Source organism: Brienomyrus brachyistius, unplaced genomic scaffold (genome assembly GCF_023856365.1).
Source record: "Brienomyrus brachyistius isolate T26 unplaced genomic scaffold, BBRACH_0.4 scaffold552, whole genome shotgun sequence".
NCBI classification, from domain to species: domain Eukaryota; kingdom Metazoa; phylum Chordata; class Actinopteri; order Osteoglossiformes; family Mormyridae; genus Brienomyrus; species Brienomyrus brachyistius.
In genome coordinates, this window is record NW_026042827.1 from 5,202 (window position 1) to 15,196 (window position 9,995).

General features: G+C 47.3%; 1 pseudogene; it reads left to right on the plus strand.

Moving 5' to 3' along the window:
- The first annotated feature begins 766 nt into the window (after positions 1-766).
- On the plus strand, positions 767-9,772 carry LOC125729163 (splicing factor U2AF 65 kDa subunit-like; annotated as a pseudogene).
- The last annotated feature ends 223 nt before the right edge of the window (positions 9,773-9,995 follow it).

The following is a 9,995-nucleotide window of genomic DNA, read 5'->3' on the forward strand; positions in this document are numbered from 1 at the left end:
TTTGTGGCAGTGTTTTGTAAAGGAATTTTCCGTTTAATCATCGTCTTAGTATAAAGCTATATGGTTGTTCTGGTATCAGTGGACGTACATTATGTATTTTTTCTTCTCTTGAGCACCATGGTCATGACATGAAGCTCAGTCATTGATTACTCGCAAATGTTAGTAGTCATCCGCTGTTTATCTTGAAGATGTAAAAGTAGTGCGCGTACATCTCCTCGTTAGTATAGTGGTGAGTATCCCCGCCTGTCACGCGGGAGACCGGGGTTCGATTCCCCGACGGGGAGAGTCTGCATCTTTTTGCCTCGGTCTCAAAAGGCACCAAGCTAGAACCGGCCCCGTGTTAGTGGAAACGGGGCTTGTGACTTGTACTCATGCATAATATTCTGCGGGTCGCTCAGCAGCGCAGCATATGAAACTAGACTCGGATTGTAAGTGTGTGGTTTTGATAATTGATGTATGGATGGATGGATCCTTAATAAGAGATATAAACAATAAGGTCCAGTCGCCAACTAATCATGTAAAATACGTCATAAACTCATGGTTGTTAAACCCAGAATAAAAATGAAGACGTATAACTAGGAAAGTCAACTTGCACATTTCAATTTTGGTTCGATATAATCACGTTGTCCTTAACCCTCCAGTGCAGGAGGGGACGGTAATGCGCATCGAATGTTTCCGAACCTGTGTGTGATACAACCGAGGAAGAGCCGATGACTTCGGGGGAGGAGGGGCAGGCGACTCGGAAGAAAAAGCAGCAGAACCCAATGCAGCCTGTAGCCCATTCAAAGGCCTACTGTTGGACCTCTGCTTATTTTGCAATACGTCTTTAGTACGGACTGAAAAATGTCCGATTTCGATGAGTTTGAGAAGCAGTTAAGCGAAAATCGGCAAGGTAAGTTTGGCTTTGAAGATCGGTGTATGCTCCCTGTTTTAGGGTAATAAAGTGGCCGGCGTGTCCTAGCGCCGAGGATGGTGCGGAGGGCACTTCTGCTGGTTCCGAAAAGAAAAGCGCGGCTGGGAAATCGGTGCCTTTTATCCGAGCGCTCGCCGATTCTGAAACCTGCCCGATTCTTCTTCTCCCAGCTGCCGCAGGATCCCCGAAAACTGACCGCTTTGGTAAATCAGTGACATTCTTTGCTTGGCATTGTTATAGAGATCGCTAGGCCTGCATCCATCAGTGCCCGGCGTACATAACATGGACATTTCAATGAAACGTTATTGGGGTGCACTCGATGTGAAAGCCTGCGGTTTTATTTATTTAATTATTTACCATTATACACTTGGATCATAAATTGTGACCCGCGTATTTTCATTCGCAGTAACACACTATGCATGGATGTTTGTTGCAAGCGTTATATTTTCAAGATCACGTTTAAAGTTTTATGCAAATAAAAACGACCGCGACCACTTGATTTAAAGTCCGCACTTAATAACAGTGTTAGTTACTTGGTTTTTAAATACTACGACGAGTTTTCTATATAATGATATGATTTTGTCTCTTTCCGATGCACAATAGCCTTTCCCTTGGGTCCGAAATGCTGGCCCTGTCATCCGTACAGAATAAGTCTTTCTCACACGATCGCCGTTTCTTCATGATGTATAGACTCTAAAAATCAGCCGCGTTCCCTGGAATCATAACAACTGCTTTTAGGTCGTTATTGCAAAGTCTTGCACCTGTATCTACCTTTACAGCGGATAGCAGTAACTAACAATGATGTACAGTTATATAACAATACACATATAACTTCATTAAAGTGCAGAGAATCCAGTAAACTGAATAAACTTAAGCCATACTAACGCAACTGAAATATACAACATGCGTTACAACGGAGTCGAAAGTAGGATTGATTTATGTACCTATCAAATGGCAATCTTGTCATATCAGCTCCTTATCACTAAATCACTAAAATGTCATTCGAAACGACCTGATTCGGCTAGACGAGCACTAAGTGCCGCCGTGTTTGATAAACTAGCAGTTCCAGTCATTCATATCTGCGCTCTGACTATGCCTGCGATTGCGGTAATTGGTTATTACCGATTTACGTAAGATGCATTGGCCGCTCCGTGTCTGTACTTTTGCAGCGGTGCATTACCGTAACGCTGTTATAACTGATGCATGAAGCTGATTCCTCGAGCAGCACCTGCGTTTAAATGCTTCACTGAAAACTGCACCTTCAGGGATTTATTTAAGCTTCTATATGAAGGACCTGCTGGGATAGAAAGGTGATATTTTATTGCTAGTTTAATAAAGTGCTGTCTGTCAGATTGAAACGATATTAATTACCCATCCATCGTCCAACCAGTTATCTTAGTCAGGCTCCCCTGGAGCCTATTCCAGGCAAATTCCCCATACAGAGAGCAGAGGCAAAATTCAGGCCTCCAGACTCGGAGGCGTGAGGCAACTGTACTCACCACTGTGCTCCTATATCATTAATTAGTCTGGTTATGTTTTTATTGTTTCACAACAGACTGACATTCAAGGGGATGTCCTTGTGCCCTTGAAATTATTAGCCATTGAGAGATGGGTGTGTTTGTTTCAGGAGGGTGTGATTGAATATGTGAATTGAATGGAGGTGCTTCATTCTGGTGAGGAAACTGGGGAGTTAGACCCCGTACCACATCTTGGTCTCCGTAAGTGACTTTTAAGGCATAGCGCTGGGTCAGTCAGCATCCAGCACCCCAGGGAAGTTGGTAATATGATTACTCTGTGACTCATGGGCTTCAAACCCACAACCATCCGGACACACATTCATAATCCCTCTGAGTTACACATCTTGGATTTATCGAAATGGATGGTAGGGGGGCAGTCATGTCGCTCCGCCCACCGTCTCACTGGTACCACGGTGTCGTCCCCCAGAGCGGGAGAAGGAGCGACACAAGAAGCGTAGCCGCAGCCGGTCTCTGAGCCGTGGCGAGAAGCACCGCCGCTGGAGCAAGGACTCCAGGGGGCGGAGTCACGAGAAGCGCAGCAGCAGCCGCGACCGCAAGGGTCGTGACCGACGGAGCAGCTCACGCGAGCACAGGTACCCCCCCTCACGGTCCCGGTTACAGGCACTGAAGCTGATATCTAGCATGGTTTGAGGCCTCTTAACAAGTTTCTTTCACAATCAACCAATTGGTTTCTTCGTGGTGGGAAGGGGGACTGTACCCATATTAAATTTTAACTGGCGTTTATAAGTAGCCCCCGCCATAGCGATGGGACCTCAAAGCCAGCCTAAAAAGTGGCGCATGGTCACACCCTCATGACCTTAAACTGCCTGCGATCCAAAGTTAAATGTAAACATTCTGCCATCTGTTTGTTTTTGCCAGATTCTGAGTGTTTACACTGTATTGTTTGGGGAAAACAACCTTCTGTTTTGTGTTTGGGCAGCTACTCTCCTCGGAGAAGCCGTAAGAAAAGGACATACAAGTACTGGGATGTTCCCCCTCCGGGATTCGAGCACATCACCCCCATGCAGTACAAGGCAATGCAAGGTTTGGATGCGACGCTTCCATGTGTGCTAGTTCAGTATTGCAAGGTTATGGTATATTGGTTGCAATGAAAGCATTTATTCTGGAGTGCCCTCCTCCCCCCTGCTGGTCAAAGAGGGAATAACACTTGGGATGATTTCAGACAGTGTGAAGAGAGCTTAAACCTAGGGGTTAGAAGCAAATGAAGGCGACGATCCGGATGTTCTGGCCGTCCCTGGTTGGGGTCTTGAAGCCCTTTCTCCTCCCCACAGCTGCAGGGCAGATCCCCACGATAGCTTTACTGGCAACATCCACCACCAGCGGCGTGGCAGTGACGCCCACCCAGGTGCCGATGGTCGGCAGCCAGATGACCCGGCAGGCCAGGCGGCTTTATGTCGGCAACATCCCCTTCGGCCTGACGGAGGTGAGTCCAGGCAAAGTCCCGCGTTGCCTTCTGTCATGCATACTGGTGTCATGTGTAGCTCAGTGAGTTAGGACACTGAGCCGGTCACAAGAAGGTTGTTGGTTCAAATCCCTTGGGCAGCAGAGTGATTTCACCATTGGGCCCCCGAGCGCAGCCCTTAAGCACTATTTGCTCTAGGAACTGTCTGGTCCTGCTTCTTCAATGAAATGTATGTTGCTTTGGATGAAAGTGTCCGCAAAATAAATAGATAAATGTACTAGACTTGTCAGTCATTTTTTTTCTCGTTTGCCTGTTTTGATGTCTTCAGACGTCTGCCTGTCTTCATTCAGTGTGTCTGCCTGTCTTTTTAGGAGGCCATGGCGGATTTCTTCAATACCCAGATGCGATTGGCTGGCTTATGTCAAGGTCCCACCAATCCCGTCCTCGCTGTTCAGATAAACCAGGACAAGAACTTTGCCTTCCTTGAAGTAAGAGTCTTTCCTGCCTAATGGCTGCTGTGTCCAGGCGGAGACCGCAGCCTTCCCTGATTAACGACGTTCTTCGTTCTGCCCTAGTTTCGGTCCGTGGATGAGACCACGCAGGCAATGGCCTTCGACGGCATCATTTTCCAGGGTCAGTCGTTAAAAATCAGGCGGCCCCACGACTATCGCCCCCTGCCTGGCATCTCAGAGCAGCCCGCCTTCCACGTACCAGGTCCGTTTTGCTTGTCGCCGTCATAACCTTAATCTTTATTTACCTTTGAAGAGCCGATCGGCAAGGCCAGTTTTTTGTACTCGTTACGGACTGACTGTCCTTCGCAAGCTGCGGATGTCTTGTCATATAAAGAGGGAGACTTTCACTTTTATTTACTTAATGTTGTAAATATTTAGCAGACAGTTTTATCCAAAGTGAAGAATGTTTTTTTTTTTTTTTTTTTTTTTTGAGAAATCAGGGTCAGCCTGTCCCTAGAGCAAACTCGCCGGCCCAGTGGTGTGATCACCAGTGATGTGAACCAGTGATCTTCTGATGATAACGCTGGCATCCTAACCAGCTGAGCCACACACACACACACACAGCTCAGTCACTCACTTCTTACTGTTAACATAGGGGTGTTGTGTGGCTCTGTGATGTTTGCCCATGAAAAGAAGGTTGCTGGTTGGCAGGGTTGGCAGAGTGATTTCACCACTGGGCCCTTGAGCAAGGACCCTAACCCCCAAATTGTTCTAGGGTTGCTGGCTCCTATTCTAGTTAAAAATTCTGGACACACCTACTGAAAATGACTTGTTTTTCAGCAAGATAATGACCCAAAGCCCACCTTGAAGGTTATGCAAGTAGCTTATTACCTTGTGAACTAGGAAAGAGATGGTCCCCACAGCCCCCCAACCTAAACTCTATAGAGCTGGTTTGGGATCAGTTGGATGAGAGTAAGAGTAAGGTAGCCAGCTTGCGCGCAGAACTTGTGGAAACTCGAGGACTGTTGGAGAAACGGTCCAGGTGGGTACATATGTTAGCTGGTTGAGTCCGCAATGCTGTCATCGAAGCCAATGGCTCCTATTTTGAAGAGACAAAAATTTTGTCTTTGCAGTACTTCATATGCATAACTTCCATGCCCAAAGGCCTTTTACTATAAGGTGAATAACAGCTAAAATAGAGACAAATGCATTAAGAGCAGGTGTGTCCATACTTTTGACTGGTGCTGCATGTGTCAGCATCTCCCATGGAGAGCAAGATGGGAGAGACAAAAAACAGTCGTCAAACTGCCCCAGTATTTAGGTATTTTTTTGCTGGAGTTACATTTATCTGATATTATATAGGAGATAACGACGTCATACTGATTTGAAGTTGGCTTATTTCACTCGCGCCGTTTGCTCGTGGTCATTATCCGGCATGTTGACGGTTTGCTGTGATCGGCCGGCTTTGGGCGCCGTGCCGCTCTGTCTGCAGGGGTCGTCTCCACCGTGGTTCCAGACTCGCCACACAAGCTCTTTGTCGGAGGCCTGCCCAACTATCTCAGTGACGATCAGGTACCCCGCCCTCAGTCTCTGTCGCCGGGGAGCCGACCCACAACCCTCCTGTGTTTCTGTCCCACTGCTGCACGTGGAACTCAAGCAGGCATGCACACACACGCACACGCACGCACGCACGCACGCGCACGCACATACATACATAAAATAAACACTCGTCTCTGTGTAACTGATTAGTAGGAAAAGAAAGCCTGTCAAAGTTACCTCACCGCTTAAAATTCATTACAAGATACTGGGGGGTCAAATGTCAGCATCATGTTTAAAGCTAGCTGCTGAAAATAGCCGCACATTTGAGGTTTTTTTTTTTTTTTTTTTAAAGATATTCATGGGATTTATTAAACATTTATTAGACATGTAGGTAATGAGTTGACAGTTACATTACGCTCATTGTTTATCCAGCTGTAAATTATGAAGATATTGAGACCCCGCTAATGTAAAAGGTACGTTTCCCAAAACCTCATGTTATCGACTTGCATAGTTGGAACCATTCAGTTGTTATCTAATGTTGTTAGCAAATAACCTTATTAGCAACAAAGGCTTTGGGAAACGTGCCTTACAGCTGGCGGCTTGCCAAACCAGTCACGTAGCCAGTCCCTGTGCTGCCTGTTGCTGGGTACCCTGGAATATTTGTATATCGGGTTAATTGCTGAGTGTTAGTCGGATGAATCAGCCGCGTCGTTTTGCTGCATGAAAATTTAAAATCGAGTCATCTGCGCGTCACCTAACTGACGAATACCTCCACATTGCCGTACACCTGTGTTTGCCCAATCCCAGTCCTCGGGGAACCGCCGACTGTCCACATTTTCGCTCCCTCCTAGCTCCCAGCCAATCAGGAACACCGAATACCTGGTACAGGTGTGCTGAGAGGAAGCAAAAACGTGGACTGACCGGGGGGGTACCCCCGAGGACTGGGCTGGGAAACACTACCATAGACTGTGCTTGAAATGTGGGGGAGATCGACCAAGTCCCCAAACGCTTCAGTATTCGCAGACGTGCCGTGTCTCACGTCCATGTCCGCACACTGAGAACGATGACTTCACATCCCGTTAACAGCGATGGGGAGCTGCGGAAGAATCGTTCCCTACATTGCTGTGTCGCTCGAAAGGCAGAAAATACTTCGGACCTTTTTCCCGGTGAACGATTATCAGCTTCACTGGAGTTTTCACATCGTGCCCCATGCCCTATTCTGTTATGACGTCAGTGATGGATAATATTACCATAACAACATGCACAGATGAGGTCGTCTTACTCTGAAAGTGTTGAAAGGGTCACATTTTAGACATTTTCTACTTCTCATTAGCATCTTTTATGATTTTTTTTTTTTCTTCCTATATCGCCACCCCACTGAAATCGGCCCATTATAGACATAATCCATACAGGCATTTAATAGTTTACCTATTTATTTTGCAAAAGTTAATCGCAAAACGTTTTGCGTCCACCCCTGCATTGTAACATTTTGAGCTCCGGTGTCCCACTCACTTTAGCCTAAACTGTTAAAAATGGCAAGACTCAGCCCACAAGATAGTGATCGCGGTTTCAGTGAAAGGTAAGTGAGAAGTGCAGTCAGTTTGTTTTTCTTTGATTTTTTTCCTCCTTTTCGGATTGTCATCGTAATCTTTCTTATCCAGTGTGAGTCACATGTAATCCAAGTCAAGAGGAAGGCTGTACCAAAGCAGCACTGGGGGGAGAGAGTTTGAATCCAGCAGAACTGTTAATGTATTTCACGTCAAAGCCAGTAAATGTGCCATAGACAGGTGAAATGGAAACCGCTGCTTGTATCCTGGTGTTTACATTTTTTTTGCAGTCCCTGCTACCGCTTTGATACTTACAGCTCTTTCATTTTTGTTCCCCACTTTGTCCCCAGCTAGGGGCCTGTAAGATCGTTAAGTCTTCGCTCATAATTTGTTCAGTAGTACTGACCTACTGCTGCCATGCCAACATGTAACACAAGGCAAGTAAGACATTCCGTCCCTCGCACGGATATCCTCCCTGTCGACGGCCTGCCCCTGTGGGGGGGCTCTGTCCTGGAGTGCTCTTAAGCATATGGGGTCCTTTTTTTGGGGGTTGAAGGCTGGGGAGAGACTTATTATGCTGATCACAGGGTATAAATTTGATTTTTTTTTTTTTTTGCCCCTAAGAGAAGGTAGGAGGTAGCGCCCTCTTGTGGCTGCCAGTGTCCCAGGTGACTCCTTTCTGAAGTCAGTGGTTAATGCGGCTTTACAGTAGATTCCTGTAGAATAAGTGAGGAATGATGTTAGCAGAGCTATTTCGTCCTGTTTGGCTTCAAGCCGTGGCCCCTTTAGCAGGACCCTGTGGCGGCTCTTAGCTTTACCTGTGAGTTTATCTCCTGTAGGCTTTGTCCCTCTAATTAACTGCACCAATGTGGTTCTTGGTTTTAAGAACAGGAAGTCAGTGATTCGGCTGGGTTTGTGTTCTGCCGAGTCGCCCCCCCCCCTCCACATTGTATACATGGAACACTTAACATATAATTAGCTGTTTTTATTTAGTTTTTTTTTTATATACCATCTAGCTTAATTATTGTGGCCCTTAAAATCAGATGCAACTCGGTCCATATTTCAAAATTCGTAGTTGGAATTATCAGAGAACTTGATTAGGAATTCAGTTGTGTTGTATATGCTGTAGGATGGGGGGGGGGGGAATCTGTGTTATCATTCATTGACAAGAATCAAAATAGTTACTTTTGTACGCTCCCAGTAAGTAAGTCATGCAGAAAGGGCACAGGGGGCTTTGAGCTCTAGTGTTGCACCGTAATGTCGAGCCACTTGTCATAAAGCCATTTTCCTGATGTCTTCACTGTTTCCTCATGTCGTTTTGCAAAGTTTAACATGCTGCTTCTCCCACAGTTAAGATTAGCATTTCTAGCGAGGCGCCGTGGGACTGTCGGGCTAATCGCCCCCCCGCGTCTCCTCCTCTTGCCCAGGTGAAGGAACTCTTGACGTCGTTCGGACCTCTTAAGGCCTTCAACCTTGTGAAGGACAGTGCCACGTCACTGTCTAAGGGTTATGCTTTCTGTGAATACGTGGACATCAGTGCCACTGACCAGGTGCGTGAGGTGGGGCAGCAGCTGGAAGGTCTGGGGTGACTCGGGCTTTCCGGATGGAATTGCTGACGCTTGTGTGGGATGCATCCCGCAGGCCGTGGCTGGACTCAATGGCATGCAGCTCGGAGACAAGAAGCTCATCGTCCAGCGGGCAAGCGTGGGGGCTAAGAATGCCAACGCTGTGAGTATTTGCCCTCGGCTGCCGCCTTTCTGATGTCCTAAACCCAACTTGGTTCCTGGGTGCCTCCCAGGAAGCTTAATGCCCCTATTTCTTGGGTTTATTTGGGTCCATGTAAATTCTCGCTGTTACTCGAGACGATTGGACGATCAGGGGGTATCTGACACTCTTGTCGCCCCCCGGGACAGACGGCCATCATCGAGACGCCGGGTGACGCTGCAGGTTCCAGGGCTGCAGCGGCTGCAGAGCTCCGGCATGCCCACGGAGGTGCTGTGCCTCCTCAACATGGTCATGCCCGAGGAGCTGGTGGACGACGAGGACTACGAGGAGATCCTGGAGGACATCCGGGGAGGAGTGTTGCAAGTACGGCAACGTGCGCTCCATCGAGATTCCGCGGCCCCGTCGATAGCGTGGAGGTGCCTGGCTGTGGCAAGGTGGGACCCGTACTCTCCTGTACCAGTGGCAAAAAGAAGACCTCTGTAGGCACTAAACACAGGCTCATGGGAGCATTTCTTGCACAAAAGTGTTTTGAAAACGGAATAATTTTTTGTGTAAGAAAAACAATCTGATTGGTTCAGATAGACGACGGACGATCTGATTGGTTCAGATAGGCGACGGACGATCTGATTGGTTCAGATAGGCGACGGACGATCTGATTGGTTTCAGATAGGCGACGGACAATCTGATTGGTTCAGATAGGCGACGGACAATCTGATTGGTTCAGATAGGCGACGGACAATCTGATTGGTTCAGATAGGCGACGGACAATCTGATTGGTTCAGATAGGCGACGGACAATCTGATTGGTTCAGATAGGCGACGGACAATCTGATTGGTTCAGATAGGCGACGGACAATCTGATTGGCTCAGATAGGCGACG